This window comes from Narcine bancroftii, chromosome 1, assembly GCF_036971445.1.
Source record: "Narcine bancroftii isolate sNarBan1 chromosome 1, sNarBan1.hap1, whole genome shotgun sequence".
Lineage (NCBI taxonomy): Eukaryota > Metazoa > Chordata > Chondrichthyes > Torpediniformes > Narcinidae > Narcine > Narcine bancroftii.
This window is the reverse complement of record NC_091469.1, coordinates 65,125,566-65,146,692: the sequence shown is the minus strand read 5'-3', so window position 1 is coordinate 65,146,692 and position 21,127 is coordinate 65,125,566. Positions and strand designations below refer to the sequence as shown.

At 39.9% G+C, this 21,127-nt stretch overlaps 1 protein-coding gene across 4 annotated transcripts in view; it reads right to left on the bottom strand.

The window, feature by feature from the left end:
- Window positions 1–18,587, bottom strand: part of LOC138758950 (semaphorin-4D-like) — a 169,063-nt gene extending 150,476 nt beyond the window's left edge. For 2 of the 4 annotated variants that reach the window (XM_069928618.1, XM_069928634.1), the window contains exons 1-2: window positions 18,197–18,587; window positions 14,569–14,638 (exon numbers count right to left, since the gene is read on the bottom strand). The gene's annotated coding sequence lies outside the window, so the exon portion shown is untranslated. The remainder of the gene's footprint in view (window positions 1–14,568; window positions 14,639–18,196) is intronic. The other 2 variants (XM_069928626.1, XM_069928607.1) reach the window with 1 other exon arrangement.
- Between the last annotated feature and the right edge of the window lie 2,540 nt (window positions 18,588–21,127).

The following is a 21,127-nucleotide window of genomic DNA, read 5'->3' as shown; positions in this document are numbered from 1 at the left end:
TCATAGTCTGGATTTCAGTTTTCCTTCAAAAACAAAGTACTGTCAATTAAAAAAAAACAAGTAACATGCATTTCAAACTCTTCAGGTTACATTTTTAGTGATAATTCTTACTAATGATGATGAACCCCAGTAATTTTATCTGGAAAACTGGCAGCAAGTCTAGGGAAAGTGTCAGTAATTCAGAACACCTTCAGAGACTTTGCTATTTGGTGCCATTGCAATTAAGCAACATTATTTGAATGCTATGAATTTAGGCCATTTACAAATTACTTCCACTGTAGGATACACTGAAAATGTTTCATTTAGTAATAAAAAATCCAAATGAGTTTTAAAATGGTGAAACCATCTGCAAGCCTTAATACACAAATGTGCTGGAGAAACTCAGCAGATCACACAACCTTCATGGAAAGCAATTGGCAGTTGACACTTTAGGCCCGAGCCCTTCTTTGGGTGTGCTCAAACAATTCATTCATGAAATAAACCACAAATTTATAATACAGGAAAATAATTAATCCAAGTAGTCTTTATTATTTTTATATTTTAAATTGAGGCATGCAGCATGGTAACAGGCCCTTCCAGCCCACGAGCACATGCCACCCAAATACAATAATTAACCCGTACGTTTTTGGAGGATGAGAGGAAACTGGAGCACCCAAAGGAAACCCACATAGAAGAATGGAGGAATGTACAAACTCCTTACAGAGCTAGATTGGAATGATGGTTGATGGTGCTGTAGTAGTGTTGTCCTAGCCTCTACTAACCGTGCACCCACTCCAAAGCTCTTAGAAATTTCATCTTATACTTTGAATAAAGATTAGAGCATGTGCCTATAATTTTAATTTGTTTAATTTATAGATACTAATTAGGGACAACACAAATTTGCAAGTGGGAGGTCATGTTCAAAGTTCAAATTTATTGTCAGTGTACATAAATGACAATACCTTCAAGCCTGAGATTCTTTTTCCTGTGGGGAAAGCAGATCTACTTAATCATTAACTGCAAACTGTACTTGAGGATAAATATGTATACGCTGAAAAACATTAACAAGGAAAGAAATGTAAACAAACTGACTGCAAATATGGGGTAAAAATCAATAATAAATAATGTGCTTATGTTTTGGGCTTGCCCTAATTTGCAAAATAATTGGACTGACAAGTTTTTCAACCATATTTAGTATCATTTTAGATTCATGTCCACTAATTGCACTATTTGGTTTTTCTAAAGATATAAATATTATTTTATATTCTAATCAAAGACAGGTTATAGCATTCTCCACTTTATTAGCAAGAAGAGCAATTCTGTTAAAATAGAAAGAGGACTTCCCACTTCGACAATCAATGGCTGTTAGATATTATGTCCTTTCTACATTTGGCGAAAATTAGGCATAATGTCACAAAAATCAAGATTTCTTTTGATAAAATTTGGGGCTCATTTATAGCTCACTTCCATCATTTGATAATTAGGTGCAATGATGAATGTCACTGGGCCTGTTTGTTTGGATCCCCAGAGGCTGCTTGTTCGGATTTAACACTACACATAATATGAATTTTAACCTTGATTGCTGTGGGTTTGATTTTTTTCTTTTCTTACTTATCTCTTATAATATTTTATGTTTTACTGTTTATTAGATTTAGAATCAAGTAGTATTGCTACTATGCCATATGTTATTAGTTATAAATTTGCAAAGGTTTCATTGCAATTGGTTTACTGCATTTTTTTTGTTTTTCTGACAAAATTCAATAAAAATAATTTTAAAAGAATAAATAATGTGTATTGTAAGAATCCTTAAATGAGACTCTGATTGATCTGTTGTTTTGGAGTCTGATGGTTGAGGGGTAGCAACTTCTCCTGAACCTGGTGATATGAGCCTTGCGGCACTTGTATCTCTTTCCTGATGGCAGCGAGAATAAAGCAAGTCCTGGATGGTGTGGATCCTTAATAATTGCTGTTGCACTCCAACGGCAGCGTTCCATGTAGATGTTCTCAATGGTGGGGAGAATTTTGCCTGTGATATACTGAGCTGTGTCCACAACTTTTTGCAGGGCTTTCCGCTCAGATGTATTGGTGCCTCCATAACAGGCCATAATGCAGCTGGTCAGCACACTTTCCATGACACATCTGCAGAAATTAGCCATGGTTTTTTAATGACATACCAAACCTCCACAAACTCTTGAGGAAGCAGAAGCGCAGACCTTCTTTCTTCAAAATGACATTGGTACGATGGGTCCAGGAAAGGAAGGTCCTCCAAGATAGTGACACCCAGAGATTTAAATTTGATCATCCTCTCCACCTCGGATCCCCCAATGATCACTGGTTGTACACCTCTGGTTCTTTTTCCTAAAATCAGCTCCTTGGTCTCAGTGACATTGAGTGAGAGGCTGTTATTTGTACACCTTTCAGCCAAGTTTTCATACATCATTCAGTAAAGTTTTCAATCTCCCCAATTGCCATGTCTCTCAAATCTGATTTTTTTTTTAAACATGTGACTAATGAGGTTGAAGACAGTTGCCAAAAATAGCAGCAGTATCTTCATTGGTTGGGCAGATTAATGGTTGATGGAATTTAATGCAGAGAAATGTGAGGAGTTTCATTTTTGGCAGGTTTAACATGAGTAGGAGCTACACCGTGAATGGTAGGGATCTAGGGAGTGCTGAAGATCAGAGAGATCTTGGGAGTACAGGTACAGAGCATCTTGAAGGTGGTGTCACAGGTAAATAGGGTGGTTAAAAAAGCTTTCAGCAGTCGGAGTATTGAGAATGAAAGTTGGGAGGTCATACTGCAGTTGTACAAAATGTTGTTCAGGTCCCATTTGGAGTATTATCTAGAACATTACAGCAGAGTACAAGCCCTTCGATCCACAATGTTCTGCCAACCTATTTAACCCTACTCAACAAACTAAACCTTCCCAGTCATCTCTCTCAATTTTTCCTGCATTCATATGCCTGATTAAGAGTCTTTAAAATATTCCTATTATACCAGCCTCCACCACCACCCCGGCAATGCAACCACTACTCTGTGGGTGAAAACTTATCCCTGACATCATTCTTAAACTTTCCTCCCCTATAGATGTCCTCTGATGTTTGCAACTCTCAACACAGGTAGCAAGGTGCTGGCTGTCCACCCTATTTTTACCTCTCATAATTTTGTAGATCTCTGTTGTCACCTCTCATACTTCACTCCAAAGAGAAAAGCCCTAGCTCTGCTAACTTTGCCTCTCAAGACACATCCTCTAAAAATTTACTTATTAATTTAGTGGGAAGGATAAATACAAGTAAGATTAATACCTTTCCATGTAACAATATCGGTTTCAATCTATTCCGTTTTTACTTGATAAAATTTGTTTTTGAGATTTAAATAAAATGGTTAGGGAGTTTTTATGGAGGGTTAAATTTTCGAGAGTAGCTTTGAATAAATGAACTTGGAAATATGAGTTAGGGGGATTACGTTTACCACATTTTCAAAATTATTATGAGGCAGCCCAACTTAAATTTATTAGCTCATTGATGAATTTGGTACAGCCTCCTAGTTGGGCTAAAATTGAGATGGCAAGTATTTCTGAATTTGAAATACATCAATTTTTGTTTAGGTGGAATATGAATTTGTTACAACAATATAATCTGCCTATACGAAAACATTTAATGAAGTTATGGATAAAGAAAAATAAAATGATAGGTTCTAGGGGTAAATTATTGGCTTTGACTCCGTTGTATAATAATCAACTTATTTCTTTTTCAATACATAATCAAAGTTTATTGCATTGGAGATTTAAAGGTGTGAAAAATTTGGGAGATTGTTTTAAAGAGGTTAAGTTTTTATCTTTTAATCAGATGAGGGAAGATTTTGGTATTGATAAGAATTCTTTATTTCTTTATTATCAAGTTCGATCTTTAATAAAATGTATGTTTGGTAGAGATATGATTTTACCTAAAATGACTAAATTTGAGACTTCTTATGAAGGTACCAGAGAAGGGGTGTATTTCATTTATGTATCAAATATTACAGGATGGTACGGATAAAAAGGGTTGGGATAGATCTAAAATTAAATGGGAAGCGGATATTGGTTTTATTTTTTCTGAAGAGGATTGGTTAGAAATCTGTTATGATAGTGTAACTAGATTGATAAATGCACGTTATGCAATGATTAATTACAACTTTTTACATCAATTATATTTGACACCTGAAAAAATTTTTTAAATATGGTTTTAATGAATGAGATTTGTGTTTTAGATGTGGTGATACAGTTGGAACTTTTCTTCATGCCGTTTGGTCATGTATACATATACAATCTTTTTGGAAGAAAATTCAATCATTTTTAGAATATCTGTATAAGATTAAAATAGCTTTAGATCCAACAGTATTTTTATTGGGTAGTTTGCAACCTCTGAAAGGCTTGGGATTAGATAAGTTCCAGCTTGCTTTTGTATATTTAGCTTTATCCGTAGCGAAAAAATGTATTGCTAGTACGTGGAAATAATAATGGAAACAATTACATATGTTTCGGATGATAATTATAATTTTTTAATTAATAAGTGGCTTTTATACTCAGAATATTTACATTTCAATTTATATTGATTAGATTTTAATATGTATATTTAACTTTTTTTAATATTCTTTCCTTTTTCTTTTTTATGGCTCTCCTTAGGAGAGTTGGCTGAAGGGGGGGTTCTTTTCTTTTCTTTTTTTTAAAATATATATAAAAAAATGTTCATGTTTAATTGCTGTATACGTCACATATTATTTGTTTTTTGAACGAATAAATAAAGATTTTTAAAAAAAGACACGTCCTCCAATCCAGGCAACATCCTCTGCACTCTCTCCAATAGCTTCTACATCCTTCCTGTCATGAGGCAACCAGAAATGAACACAAGATTCTAAGTATGGTCTAACCAGAGTTTCAGAGCTCAATGTTTCCTCACAGCATTTGAACTTGACCCCCTTACAAATGAAGGTTGTTTATCCTGTTTACAAAGCAATCAAAAACTTGGTGTATGTTAAGTAATATTAATTTAACCATTGTGCTCAGATTTCTGCTTCACCAAAACCTGGTTCTCCCTCCTCCCTCTCTTTTACTGCCACTGTTAACTGTAAAACACAAATAAATGCTTGGGTTCAAAGTTAATGATTGAAGCATAACAAAAAAAGTGCAAAGTTTGGGTGGAAAACATTTTAATCACGTCAAAGAATAAGTAAGCTCAACTAGGAAGCAGGTGCCTTTTCTCTTTCCCATGTTTCAGCAATAGCAGGTTTAAGATTGAACACCTCTTTCCCCACTAACAGCTGCTTTATTTACTTAAATTATGTCCAATTGTACTGTCATAGACTACATTAAAAACTTGCTCAAAGACTTAATTTGTGCTGAAGAACTTCACTGTAAATATCTCTGAACACTATCCCCAACTACATTGCACAAAATCAAAATGGAGAGCACGGAGGCTCCCTTCTCAGAGTGCTTCATGATTTCATTCAAGCACCAAGTTTTGTGCACAAAAAAACAACAGCCCATATTGTCAGATGCAGGATGCACACTTGAATGATTAGATTCTGTACATAGCCCACATTCATTAAGATTTAAGACATCATAGGAATGTTTGTGGATTTTTTGGGTGGGAAAAAAAAGCAGAAAGATTTAAAACGTACCAGCAATTCCAGGTAGAAACAAAAACTAATGCAGAGTTGCAATGGTTAACTAGGTTCTGTCACATTCTAGCTTGTACTTAATCACACTTGATTAAGACCATAGTAATTAAAAAATAACTCCAATATTTGTGAAAATAGTCTTGGACCAGCTTACAATCATCTATCTGTACTCCAGTAAGAAGCAGCCTTTTACTTTGAGCCAGAAAGTGTTTTTCAAGATAACTTCATTTTAGTTTGATCTCAAACTCCCAAGGTCGAAAGAGCATCCAGCAAAACTTTTTTTTTGCCACCTTGAATGTCAGGCTAACTTTGCTGAATAGTTTCCCCTGCCACCGCCCCCCCCCCCCCCCCACCCGCCCCACCATTTTCTTATTTTGGCAAAGGACCAACTCCACATCCTGAAATTAAATGTGCTTGAAATCTACCACAAGAGAAAGGTTACAGCACAGGAGGAGGGCTTGAAGTTCATGCGATGGACACAAAAACACTCAAACTTTGCAAAACTATTCAGATATTTAATTAAACCCAGCAATGCATTATGCCAAATGAAAAGCAAAGTGTGGCGAATGCCAAATATTTTAAATTTTCTATAATTATATGAAATGCCAGAATAACTTTAGTAGATCAGGCACCAGAAGGCAAACTATACAAAACCTGAAAATGTATGCATTTTCCTTATTGGTAACTGTTCTATTTTTAGTTGAACCCATCTGCCATTTATCTCTGCTTTCATGGTTCTCATGTCACCTTTCTTATCAAATTCCAGCACTGGTAGTCTTTGTGCCCACATCCATTACCCTCTGCAGGTATCCCCTCCTTCACCAAATTGTCTCCATTTGTCTTTTTTTCCCTCCAATTTGCTTCCAGTTATCACCTCCTGTCCTCCTTCCCCATCTGGCTCTATCTGCCCAACATCCCTTCTCAGTCCACCCATTACCTACTGGAACCTGTCACACCCCTCACCCGCTTTATACTGACCATCTTCTCCCACCACCACTCTCTGCAATCTCATCAGGAGTACTCTGCATCAGATCTCATTACATAGACCAATTGACTGAATCCCAGTGGCAAGGCAAGAGTGAATGAATGCGACATCCAAATGACTGGTAAAACTGAAGACAACAGATGTCACTCTGCGGATTGGAGCCATACCTTGCATGAAAAGGAAAATGGTTATGGCTATTAGAGGAGGGGGTAGAGGAAGGGTCAATCATCCATGCCCCCAGACATCACCATTTGTTTCATCAATTACCTTTTTTCCATCATTATGGGTGGGAATGTTTGCCGATATTTGCAGTTTTCAATTCTATTTGCACCTCAACAAATGAAGCACTTTATACCTGCATGCAACAAGAAACCATGGATAAATCACAGTTCCTTATCCATGATCTTTCTTTCTTTGGCTTGGCTTCGCGGACGAAGATTTATGGAGAGGGTAAATGTCCACGTCAGCTGCAGGCTCGATTGTGGCTGACAAGTCCGATGTGGGACAGGCAGACACGGTTGCAGGGGAAAATTGGTTGGTTGGGGTTGGGTGTTGGGTTTTTCCTCCTATAACTTAGATATATGGGGAGCTTCTTTCAGACTGATTCCTGGGAATGGTGGGGTGATATATCAACAGAAATTAAAAAGACTGGCCTTTTTTTCCTTAGAATTCAGAAGAATGAAACATACAAAACTCTCTTGGTATTTGACAGGGTATGCATTCCCCTGGCTGACATGTTGAGGACAGCACAGTGACACACTGGTGCAAAGTTAAACAAGAAAATCTGCAGATGCTGGGGTCAAGTGCAATACACAAATGTGCTTAAGAAGACACAGACCTTTACTTCCTATGGATACTACGTGACGAGCTGAGTTTCTCTAGAGTGGTACATCAAGTTTCCCTGCTGCTAAATCACACTTCCTAGAACACATTTCAACCCCAACTTCAAGCAGTGTCTGGGAGATTTTGCACATTCTCTCTGTGACCATGCCATCTCACACCAGATACTACAATCTCCTTTCACAATCCAAAAACATGTTGGTTTCTGTAAATTATCCATTTAGTCAAATGAATGGCAAAAAGAATCAAGGCGGAGTTGGCAGGCATGTGAAAGTACTGAGAAATAAAAATGGGTGTAGAACTAATGGGATTGCACGGCTCACTATCGTACTTGTAAGTATATTGAGTGTGTAAATCCTAAAACTTTCTTTCCAACAACACAGTGGGAGTACCTTTACAAGAAAAACTGCAATAGTTTAAGAAATTTAGGCATGTGTAGCAAATGCAACACTTGCAAGCAAAGCCAAGATATCAGAAAGTGAAATAAACAAAAGAATAAAATTTATATGCACCAGGATCCTAAATTTTTTATTGGATTGGAGTTCTTCCAATTTTGTTTCTCACCAATATCAAAATGACAATCAGTTTAATTGGGCCAAATCCGATATGAAGTATTTGGAGTTTAAATTTAATAGTAATTTGATTAATCTATACAAATTTAATCACCTCCCCTTGCTGTGGAAAATTGAGGAAGACCTATGTAAGTGGGTAAACCTGGGGAGAGTAAATTGTGTAAAAATGAAGATAGCAATACTTATTTTCCCCAACTCTTACCTATCTCACAACCTAATTTTTTTTTAAATTCTTAATGAACATATTCGTTCATTCCTTTGGTCAGGTAAAGTTTCTAGAATTTCCATTGATAAATTATTGTAAATTACCAGATTTAAAAAAAAAATATACATATATATTATTTAGCTGCAAAATTCATTTTGTGGCTGCTTTTTTTTTAAATGAAATGATTCCTTCCTGGGCTATAATTGGCTTGCACATGGTAGGAGAGAAGATGGTAGAAGTTATTTATAAATGGAATCTTGAATTAATTAAAAGGAAAACAAATAACCCATTATTTAAACATGTAATTTATATTTGGGATAAAATTAAACAATTTGTGGGATTAAAAGAGGGATTATCCTCAAAGACGTCCATCTCAAAACAGTTTAATACCGATGACTTTGGGTAATAGAATCTTGGCTACCTGGTACCAACATGGTATCAGGTGCATTGAAGATTGTTATGATCAACAAAGGAAATTTATGTCTTTTGAGGGACTTAAAAATAAATATAATTGATTTAACAACATTCTTCTGCTATCTCCAATTGAGATGTTTTTTTTTGAGGGACAAATGGAGACCATTAATGTAGGTGTGGTATAGTTGTTGGTACCTTTTTATATTCCACTTGGTCATGCATGAAATTAAGACCGTTTTGAATAGAATTGGGGGAAGTGTTGACAAAAAGTGTGGGGGTGAACTTCCCTCTAGACTTAGAATAGTTTCTTCTGTGGAATTTGATAGTTATAAAAGTTAACTTCTCCCGAAGTAAATCTAAATTTATTAAAATTGCATAGCCAGAAAATGTATAGCGGTAACATGTAAATCCAAATCCCTACTTCACAATGATCGTTGGAACATGGAAGTGCACAGTTGTATTCCCCTGAGAAAATTACTTAGTCTTAGGAATAGATATAATATGTTCATTGAAACTTGGCAACCTTATTTAGATGACTTAAGTGGCTAGATTGTATAATTTATTTTGATATTTGCCAATTAGTATACTCCTTATTAGAAATTTAAAACTTTTAAAATGATGTGACTCTGAGATGTCGAACCTTGCTCCTATTGCTTTTTCTTTTCTATTTTCTTTCTTTTTATCTCATTCTATTCCCTGCCGTCTGTCCCCTTTTCTTTCAAATCTGGGGAGGGGGCGCTGGAAGAAAAGGGACTTTTTTTTTAAACCCCCAGTCCTTATGAATGTTTTTCTATGATTTTATATTCAATGTATTATTGTTATTATACTAATTGAGTTCTATATTCTGTATTTTCTTAAAACTTAAATAAAATATTTCTCACTGCCTTCTTCTGTCTGGTATTCTGAGGTTTCTGGAATCCATGCTTGAATTGGAGCCAAAAATGGTGAGATACAAAAGTCACTCTTCTTATCAAATGCATGTGAAATAAGTTTGGATGACTTCAACTGAGTTCCTATTGGACACAAGCCCACTGTATAACATTGTCCTACATTGGCACTGAGTCTTAAAAGCCACAATGACAACTTGTGTGGGAAATGTTACAATTAAATCACAGAATGTGCTTTTTAAGGTGAGCGATAAAGCAATTTGTTAGCATCAAGTTGCATAAACTTATGTTTATTGGTAATGTTGGGCATTTCATTCCTCAATATTCCCCAATGAAAAGCACATTCATCCAGGTTTTAGGGCACAAAGGAATTACTAATTTTTCAACAGCTCTATGAAAGCCAATCAAGAGTTATACATGCAAATTAGAGTATGCTCCATGATATTAAATGAAGAAATTCACATCTCGAATCACAAAATTGTACACCATTTGAGTAATTTTTAAAAAATCACAATGAAATCTCAAATTCTCATTCCCCTCAAACTCAACCATTCTCTCTAGACAAATGGCAGTCACTTGCATCCCAATGACATAGTAGGCCCAATGCACGTCATTGATGGAGATTTTGATTGGACCTCTAGCACAGCAAGTCTACTGTAAAGAGATGGTAGGGATCAAGATAAAACAAATGATGTGCTTTAAAATGTAATTTGGACTTTGATGCCACTCTGTACTATAATGTTTTCCTGAGACTCTCAGTGCCATTGATTTGACATGAGAAACAAATTCTCCCGGCATCATTACCATGGTCCATTCATGCACTGAACAAGGACAACATTATTTTTTCCTCAATCACTATGCAGCAGTCAAGCCTGGCATTTTTCTCTGTCCTGGCCAGCAGCAGGATTTGCTGTCGAGCAATGGCCATTAAGAACAAAAATTTTAAATCACCTCACTCTATATAGCTGCACAAACTCTTAAGTGGAAGGGGGTCTCTAATGAAAAATGTTTTGTGATTTCCATGAAGTTCTCACAATTTGCATTATGGGAATTCACCTTAATTCACTGAGACCCTCGTCACAAAGTTCCATAGAAAACAAAACTTTAAACAATTGCACCAGTAAAGATTTAATGCAACAAGAAATACTCATTTTGTTTTAAAATATAGAGAAATATTTCAAAAATAAACATCTTTTGCATGGAGATGTTTCTTTCTTGTGTGCAGGCCTTTATTATTCCCACACTAAAAGAAAGATGTTGTGGAAGTTGAGGTAAACAAGAACTACGGTAAGAATTTTTTTAAAAATCAAACCAAATGGTGCAAAATACTCCATTAATACTCCCAATTAACATGGTCTTTGACCAATATATACAAGAAAACGTAATTTAAAAATTCAGTGACCAAGATGAGTAAAAATGGGGAGGATACATTTTGACTGACCACCATGACAACACTGAAAGTCAACAGCAGCAGAATTCTGGCATGGCCAGGTATTGTTTGAATAAACAGCGAAAATGTACAGGGGATGAAAAAATGTTGATGCAAAGCCAAGAAGTACATTGTGCTTCCATGTAAACATCTGCTTGAATTATCTCCAAATTTGGATTAATTATTAGCTCATATCAAATGCAAAACTTTCACATGCCTGGATTAAGTAACTCGCATTGAAATATATGAGCAAACACGAACATTTCTACCACTTTCTTTTAATTCCTCTCATCATAATGTTAGTTTTGAGTGAACAGACATGCAAACTGAAATGCATTGCTTATTCCGTACAATATATAAAACACAAATAAAAGTTGTAAATCAATAAGTTGCAGAGAATAATGCATCTATTTTCAAATGTTGTCTCTTGCCTATTATTCTTCCCACCGGGGTTAGGTCACCATACCAATATGGATAGAAGGGGGAGATAAAACAGAATTTGGTGGTGTGTTAATACATTCAACTGGTGGCTAGAAATTTGATTCTTATCTATCAGGGTCAATTTAAATCAATGATATTTGCCTTAAAGTCCAAAAAATTAATTATTAGAAATTTTGAATCATATTATTGATCTTAGTTTAGAATTTTCCTCTATCAATGTTGTACCAGTTTGATTCTGTATTAAGATAAAACATTTCTAAACATATTTCACTGTTTTTATTTTGCAAGACTTACAAACATTGGAATAATGTGTACTAACAAACATCTCCAACAATACCTCAGTTTATTACTCTTGGCATTTTCTAATGATGTCACCATTATCACCAACTATGCTGATCACTGCTGCCCTCTTCATAATCAGGCCAATCTTTTGAGTCCTTACAGATTTATCATGGGCTGTTGAAACATGAACAGGAACAGAGCTAACACCAGCCATTATCTTCATCATTAGAATGAATTGGGAGATCACTTGAACACTAACCCACAGCCTTCAGGGTGAACCAATCAAAAACTAATTAAACCACTTCAGTTGCTTCTCAGATATTACTCGCATTAATATATTCAAACTATGCCTCAATTATCTTCATGGTAAAGTAATTTATGGTTGTAACATTGCATAAGAAAGTTTATTCGAACTGACATAAAAAGGCCATTTGTCAAACAAAATTACGTGCTTTGTCTCCGCATAAACTGGTATAAACACGCAATAAGCATGTTTATCTGCCCTGTGAATATATACCTTCAGTTATCCAATTTAATCAGGGACTTAGGATCCCTGCCTCAGCCACTTCTAGTGAAATTACTTTACAAAGCTTCAATCATTTAAGAAAAGATTTTCTTTTTCTCCAAAACTCAGATTGCTTGTTCTTATCAACTGCAGGAAACAGCGTGCTTGTATGACATTTCCATGCTTTTATAAAGATTGAAGGCCATTCAATCCTGAGTTATCCTATTTGTCCCACTGCCCCAATTCACTTGGATATATACAAATCTGCAAGGACAGCACTGGAGTTCAAGTTCAAATAAGGATACAGCAGTAACGACAGCTGCTAAACAAAGATTGGATTTTGGCACCCTGTTATTTGATCATTTGGTAAAATCAATAAAACCACATGGGAGGAAATCTGCAACCCATCAAAACATGGCTGAAGTTTATAAAATCTACAAAGATTATTGATAGTGAGGAAAGAAAGAAGGTTCAAAATGTCTGGTCAGCTGGGCAGAAAAGTGACAAATGGAATAGCAAGAAACTGAGTGATACAGAGAAACCCAGCAACCTTGGGAGAGTACATCAGCAGGTCCCAAAAAAGAAACCAAAAGGTTTTGAGGAGGCCAAAGTGCATCTTTCACCAAGTTGATCTTCCAGCTGTTCTAGATGTTTGTCTTTGCATGCATCCCCAGGAGCAGCCCATAAGTAAGAGAGTTCTGCGATAAAATCTGCATTCTGCCAAGAGGTGGCCAACTGCCTCCACTCTACCGCATCCATCTTGGGGACAATGTACGTCGTGTGTGACATTTGTGTTATACAGGAAGGCTCCTCTTACTGCTAGCTATGCCAAGTACTGGTGCATGATCAAAAGGCATGGCAATGAAATATTCCACCAAATGACTTGGCAGTCTACTCACAGAAACACCACGGTATCTAGTGAGTCCTCATGTCTCAGTATCTGCAGAACATTTCCTGCTGACCATTGCCTGATGGACGTGGTCAATGGTGCTTGTCTGGAAAAACTTTTCCAGTGGAGTGGTGATGTAGCAAAGTCCAGCTAATTGGGAAATTGTGTGGCAATAGGGGAGGCCCATCCTTTACATCTGGGACAGGTAGAACCTCAGCACACAGTGGCACTTGGTCCCCTTGTACTTTGGTTCCACACATGAAGCCCACATTGGGTATGCCTTTACCCATTGTCCGGTGACTTATGCATGGTGACCTTTTGGACCATTTCCATTTTGAATCTCCACAACTATTGGACATTGGGTGGGATAATGCAGGTGTACTTGAGGAATTGGACCACGTTTTGAGATCTGCATCAAGCTGAAGCAGATCAGACATGAGATTATATTTTTCCACTGCCTGCCATGAAATAATGCCACTTCCAAAATTCAGTGACAAAGGACAGTGCAAGTATGAGGAAATCCATTGCAAACTGTAAATCTCACCAGCTTTTGAACCTGAAGATGAACGGTCAGTGGCCCAAGGGTCCTCTGCCATTAGATTCCTGAATGAACAATGAACCAGTCACTACTTCAACTGTCTTTTCCTGCCACCATTTCATTTTGAAACGTGGTTTGTAGAAATGTTTACACTCTGATAGAACTGCAAAACAACGAACTTCATGACAATAAGTTCTGATTCTGTAACTACACACTTAAAAGACTGCATTTCCAGATATCTTTCCAATACAAATATCGGTGTAACCTACACCATCACACTAGAGATAAAATATCAACATGCATTTATCTGAGGAAGACGTTCTGCAGAGGTACAAGGAAATTAAAGACTAGATCAATTCTTTGTTTGATAGGGTGACCAGATGCTTGTTCAAAGAAGCAGTTTTAAAGTAAAATTTTGAAGGAAAGAAATGGAAAGTCAGTGAGAATTTTTTTTAATAAAAACCATGGAATAGAAACAGCCCTGGTGAAGGGGAGAATGTACAAGACGAGAGTTGAAGGAAACTGGGGGATGGAGGAGGGTGGGGCAACACACAAATGGAAAGGGGTTGCAGAGGTAAGAGGCAAGACCATGGAAAGTTTTAAACAGATGGTTGCAGTGTTTTCAGGCTCTGCAGTATGTGTCAATAAGGATGAATGATAGGCAAGCAGAATTTAGGACATGTATATTGATCTTTTTTTTAAACTTTGATCAAAATATTTAACATATAATCAAAAATGTTTTCAAAGTTGGTAAACATAGATGCCATGTAATCCAGGTAATCTAAATATCTGGACTAAACAGGAAACATGTTATGTATATATATTGGCAATGCAGACCCGATGGGTTAACTCAAAATGATTTACTGCAATGTGATTATTTTTCATGTTTTCAATTTAACCTACACAGCTCCTTATAACACAGAATCAGTCCATTCATCAATTACCTTACTGCTTGTGGGAAAGCTGTCTCCGGACAACATCCCCCCACATTCACCCACTCCTTTCCAGCACCCCCTGCAAGGCAAATTCGAGATCAAAACTCTCATACCACGGGAATAGGTGCAAATGACATGTCTCATTATTCCAAAGGCACTATCTGTTGGAAATAGCATCGTTTTTTATAATTTATTTATTATATCCCATTAAGGTTAAGAAATATTTAATCAGAGAAGCTAATTATGCAAATGGTTGAATGCTGATGCTTGTATTTAAAAAACAATGGAAATTCAGGACATTTCACTGACCATAGCAAACATTGGGTCTCTTTTTTTTAATACAAACTATTAAAGAATTTGTATTTGCATTTTACTCAATTCAACAAATTTATGTAAATCTTTACAGCAATAAGTTAAAAGTTGTCTCAAATATTCTTGGCAATCACATTTCAAATATATGGCTGATCAGTTATTTTACAGATCTAATAAGATTTTTAGATACTTTTGAAAAAAATATATACTACAAAATAACAGACATTTTTCAAAATGGTATACTGTACTTTTTCTGGCAAATTCCAAAAGAAGGCAGGTGAGGCCAAATTTGGAAAATTGTGTGAGTTTTGTCACCTAACTACAGGAAAGATGTCAATAAGAGAGAAAGAGAGAGATTTACCAGGATGTTGCCCAGACTTCAGGAATTGCGTTACAGGGAAATGTAAACACGTTAGGTCCTAATTCCTTGGAGCATAGAATGAGGGAGATTTGATAGAGGTATTTAAAATTATGAAGGGGATAGACAGAATAAATGTAAATAGGGTTTTTCCACTGAGGAGAGGTGAGATACAAACCAGAGGACTTGGATTAAGGGTGAAAGGGGAAAAGTTTCGGGGAACTTCTTCACACAGAGTGGTGGGAGTGTGGAACGAGCTTCCAGCTGAAGTGGTAAATACAGGCTCAATTTTAACATTCAAGAAGAATTTGGATAGGTGAATGATTTGGAGAGGCATGGGGGGGTCTGCAGGCTGGGAGAGGCACGTTGGGGGAGGGGCTGCAGGCTGGGAGAGGCACGGTGGGGGGGGCTGCAGGCTGGGAGAGGCACGGTGGGGGGGGCTGCAGGCTGGGAGAGGCACGGTGGGGGGGGCTGCAGGCTGGGGAGAGGCACGGTGGGGGGGGCTGCAGGCTGGGGAGAGGGATGGTGGGGGGGGCTGCAGGCTGGGAGAGGCACGGTGGGGGGGCTGCAGGCTGGGAGAGGCACGGTGGGGGGGCTGCAGGCTGGGAGAGGCACGGTGGGGGGGGCTGCAGGCTGGGAGAGGCTCGGTGGGGGGGCTGCAGGCTGGGAGAGGCACGGTGGGGGGGGGGGGGCTGCAGGCTGGGAGAGGCACGGGGGGGGGGGGGGCTCCAGGCTGGGAGAGGCATGGGGGGGGGGGGCTATATAGGCTGTGTGCAGGTTAGAGGGGCTAGTAAAAAAAAATAGTTCGGCACAGACCAGAGGTGGCCTCTTTCTGTGCTGTAACTGTTTTTATGGTTCTCAGGAGCAAACTAACTCCTGCAGGAATGTGACGGGGCAAGTACCTTTCTGCAGTCTCTAGTCTCCAAAAATAAAAAGAGAAATTCGATTTGTCAAAGATTAGTGAACATCCAGTTAGCATCTTTAAGACATCGATTTGGTTCTGGCCACGGCCAAACTGCTGATTCTTGAACTACTTTTGATGGAGCAAACAGGTCAAGAAAGGGGTCTTTTAAAGCAGATGCTTCCCCTTTACACTTGTGTCCTTTCCCTCCTATTAGCCTTCCTCCATGCCCCCGCCGCACCCACCCCCATAAAACCATTTCAACGCCGACCAAGGTAACAGGCGAGTGACCTGCTCCTCTCTGCCTTTGTTGGGAGTGGCTTCACGCTGCCTTTGATTAAGAAAGCACCTCACAGCAGCCCACAAACTCAAGTGGCTGAAACTGCTCGTATGAAAAACTGCTGCACATTACAACAGTCTGCTCTGCAATCCACAAGTGACACGACTTTTTTTCCAAGTAGACCGCAGAAAGAGTACCATCAAACAATGTTTCAAAAGGAAAACCGCGCCCCCAAATCCCTGGGCAAAGATTCTGTGACCAAAAAGTGTTCTCATTAGAGGCGAACGTCCCTGCACATTGATCTACTTTTAAAAACTCGCTGACCAAGGCAAATTAGCACTCTTTACAGTGTTGAAGAGATTGCAACAAGTAAACGATGAACACATTAAAAGCAGATTCAAAAGCTTCACTCCCAGCACGTTGTTTTATCTCATGTTCCACAATCAATGGAGTCACGACGGTCAATGTTTGATCAATTGTTTACTCAAAAGCGCACTGACCATGAAATTCAGAATGATCTCCCCCCCCACCCCAACACTCAGAATGATCTCCCCCCCACTCCAACACTCAGAATGATCTCCCCCCACTCCAACACTCAGAATGATCTCCCCCCACCCCAACACTCAGAATGATCTCCCCCCACCCCAACACTCAGAATGAACTCCCCCCCACTCCAACACTCAGAATGATCTCCCCCCACTCCAACACTCAGAATGATCTCCCCCCACCCCAACACTCAGAATGATCTCCCCCCACCCCAACACTCAGAATGATCTCCCCCAACACTCAGAATGATCTCCCCCCCACCCTAACACTCAGAATGAACTCCCCCCCACTCCAACACTCAGAATGATCTCCCCCCACCCCAACACTCAGAATGATCTCCCCCAACACTCAGAATGATCTCCCCAACACTCAGAATGATCTCCCCCAACACTCAGAATGATCTCCCCCCCACCCTAACACTCAGAATGAACTCCCCCCACCCCAACACTCAGAATGATCTCCCCCCACCCCAACACTCAGAATGATCTCTCCCAACACTCAGAATGATCTCCCCCCACCCCAACACTCAGAATGATCTCTCCCAACACTCAGAATGATCTCCCCCCCACCCCAACACTCAGAATGATCTCTCCCAACACTCAGAATGATCTCCCCCCCACCCCAACACTCAGAATGATCTCCCCCCACCCCAACACTCAGAATGATCTCTCCCAACACTCAGCATGATCTCCTCACCACCCCAACACTCAGTATGATCTCCTCCCCCACCCCAACACTCAGCATGATCTCCCCCCCCACCCAACACTCAGCATGATCTCCCCCCCACCCAACACTCAGCATGATCTCCCCCCCCACCCAACACTCAGCATGATCTCCCCCCCACCCAACACTCAGCATGATCTCCCCCCACCCAACACTCAGCATGATCTCCCCCCCACCCCAACCCAACACTCAGAATGATCTCCCCCCCCCCCCACCCAACACTCAGAATGATCCCCCCTCCCCCCAGACTCAGAACTGTGGCTCAGCTACATTTATTCCACAAGGTTTGATCTTTTCGGCGCCAACGTTCGAGGTGGGGGGGGGGGGGAAAGAAACAATAATCTCGGGCTGGGGACTTTAGTCATGGAAACGGATAGACATTTTGGGGAGGGCGAGAGCCATTGCAGATACGAACCGCAAACTTTTAAACAAAACCGGGTTGGGGGGCGGATTTTTGAAACGCGGCCACACCGCTACACTTGCATTTCTCGAAGCAGCCGACCACGCAGCCACTTACCGGAAAAGCGCGCAGGAAATCTGAAGCTATTTCTGCAGCTCCGGAGTCCGGGTTCCGCCTCGCGCGATGGCCGCCGCGAGCCGAGTCGGGGCTCGGGGTGCACGACGCGCTCGGTAGCGCGCGAGCGAGCTGCAGCCTCGAGGTTGGGGGGGGTAGCAAGTGCCCCCGCACCGATTCCAGCTCCTTGCTGCCTGTGGACGTTGTCTGCGATCTGCAACCATTCAATGTATTGTTTTTCTCCCGATGATCAATTTTTTGGGTTGTTGCGCGAGGTGCATTAAAAGACCAAATAGAGAGGCTGGTCGTGAAGCAGGGATAAAGTTTCAGCTATTTGAGACTTGTCACAGCTGCAGCCACCACGATGGCTGATGCTTTGGTCTTGCCCCCGCCCCAACATTACGCCCTTTTTGATTTTGTTGCCATCCAAGCGCAATTGTTGTTTATGACTTCCTTTCCCTTTTTTTCTGGGCAAGTTTGATTTCAAAAAGCGCAGCAAAGCTGGGATGGTCATTGACCATAATTTGTTTAGCACCAATCGCCATGAAAACAGCAGCGTTTGATTATTGGTTCTAAATAATACGTACTTTTATTATGTTAACTCGTGTATTACTTTTAAGCATGTTGTAGGCTTTTAAAAAAAAAACTAGAATAATGATATTGCAAATCAATGCCACTGTAAAATAGAACCAGGAGCTGGGGTTGCTTTGATTGTCTTGCTGCCGGACAAGTCTGAAACCAGTTTGAGCAGTTACTAATGAATTAGTGAAACTGTAACTTTAATAGATGTTGCAGTAAATCTCAAATGCAAGATTAAGTCACCATGGGAGATGTCGTTCAGTCATGAATGAAGCAGCTCTCCTCCTAACCCAGAACTTGATCATCCGAAATTCTACATGTTCGGGTTCAGGTGTATGCTCTGTAGTGTGCAGCACATACGAGAACAGCTGATACTGGAACCTGAACAGAAAACAAGCTGTGGAGTAATCCAGCCTGTCAAGAACATCGATGGGAGAGAAAAAAAAGAATGGTCTTCTTCAGCCCTGAATGGTCTTCAGCCCTGAATGGTCTTCAGCAGTGCCAAATCGGTCATTCTTCAACGCAGTCAACTCCACACTGATTCACCAGTTCCCAACGGGACCCCTGCCCAACCCATCGCACCCTGTTCCCATTCTACTGTTATATAGTCAGGATAATGTGAACTATTTTGTAACCGCTTAAGAATGCGCCCTTCTCACTGTAGTGCACCACTGTAGGGTGTATGTATATGAGTGTGTGTGAACAGATTCCTGAGATGGTGGAAGGCCTTAGTAAGTAAAGTCTCTTCTGTTAATTTGAATCTTGCATCTCTAAATTATTTAAGAAGTCTCCCAATTAACTCCAGAGACATAACAATACTTTCTATCTCCTCTCTGCACTCTCAATCTGTATGAAGGGTTCAGGCTCCTAATGGCGACTATTCTTTTTCTCCCACTGATGCTGTTCAACTTGCTGAGTTCCTCCAGCAGTTTGTTTTCTGTCTCATGCATTTGGGTTTCGGTTGGGCTATATCAGCACGGCACTGGTTAGGTAAGGTATGATTATAAAACTCTGTTTCTAGGCTTGGGTCCAATTCAAGTCAGGTATTCATTTTAGGCCTGAGCAAACTTATCCCCATCATATAATGGGAGCTATTATAAATACACAGGAGGCAACCCACATGTCTATGTTGTCATATATCCTAAATCAGAATATTTTGAAACATGTCTCAGTGAATCAGGCTGTTGCTGTGGAGAAAAAGAACAGGAGTCCAGAAACAATGTAAACTTTTCACATTGATGACCATCTATCAGAACTGGAAAAGGTTTAAGACATTTCCATAGTCCCTTTTCCATTGATATCCCAGTTAATTGGCTGTGCAGTGTCCAGAGATAGGAAGCCCTTTGTGCTGTTTCCACTGTGCCACCTTTAACTGGAACAATAATTGCTATTCCACAGAACACACTCATCCTTGGGGATAGGAGTGTTCTACCTTCAATTGGAAATGGGTGACTTTTTGCTGTTCCTTTTCCACTGGTTTTATCAGCACATCGGCATCAGCAAATGCTGGGGATATGAATAGGGGTAGAGGCAGTTAATCCCCAGCGTGAACTGATGTCATTTGACATTAGCTTTTGGACAATGTTGCTTTTCCACTGGACCCTGTCCCAGTAAATTCCCAGTTAATTTGTGGTGAACTGCTGTACACTCATTTATCTGGCTCTGCCCCACTCTGTGACTGTACCTGTGGGCCCTACCACCCTTTGCGTAAAGTTCCTTTGGGGACTCGCACAAGTGTGCAACTTCCAGCTGACCAAAACACGGAGGACATAATCCGGGACGCCTTGGCACAGACATCAGGTCAGAGGCTAATCGAGCAGAGAAAGCTGGACCTAAAAGGTTCGATTTACCTCATGAAATCACTGGAGATTGCCCTCCATAACATGGAAGCTTACTCGGCAAATAGTTCAGGGTCCACACGGGGGCCACATTTTGGGATGTGGGTTTACAGGCCAGCAGTCCATTACCGTGTCTGATGAGTGAACTCACCACAGCGGCGGTCTCCCAGGAGCATCTGAAAGGCTAATTTTGCGACCAACCGAAACACCCTCAAAAATGCTGCCCAGTGAAAGATGCAACATGCTTGAAGTGCAGAAAGAAAGGACACTGCACAAAGGTATGTTCATCACAGTCACCTTCCAGTCCAGCGCCGCCATATGCACAGCATGGTGGCTGTGATCTTGGCCCTCATCATCTTCCGGAGACAACCATGTCTTGACATGGGGCCACAATCCTGGACGTCATCAACTTCTGGGGATAACCACATCACCACATGGGTGCCACCATTATGCTCCCAGACTACAAATCGGCACAGGCCTCCATGGTAATGGATCAAAGCAGCCCGAATTAACTCTC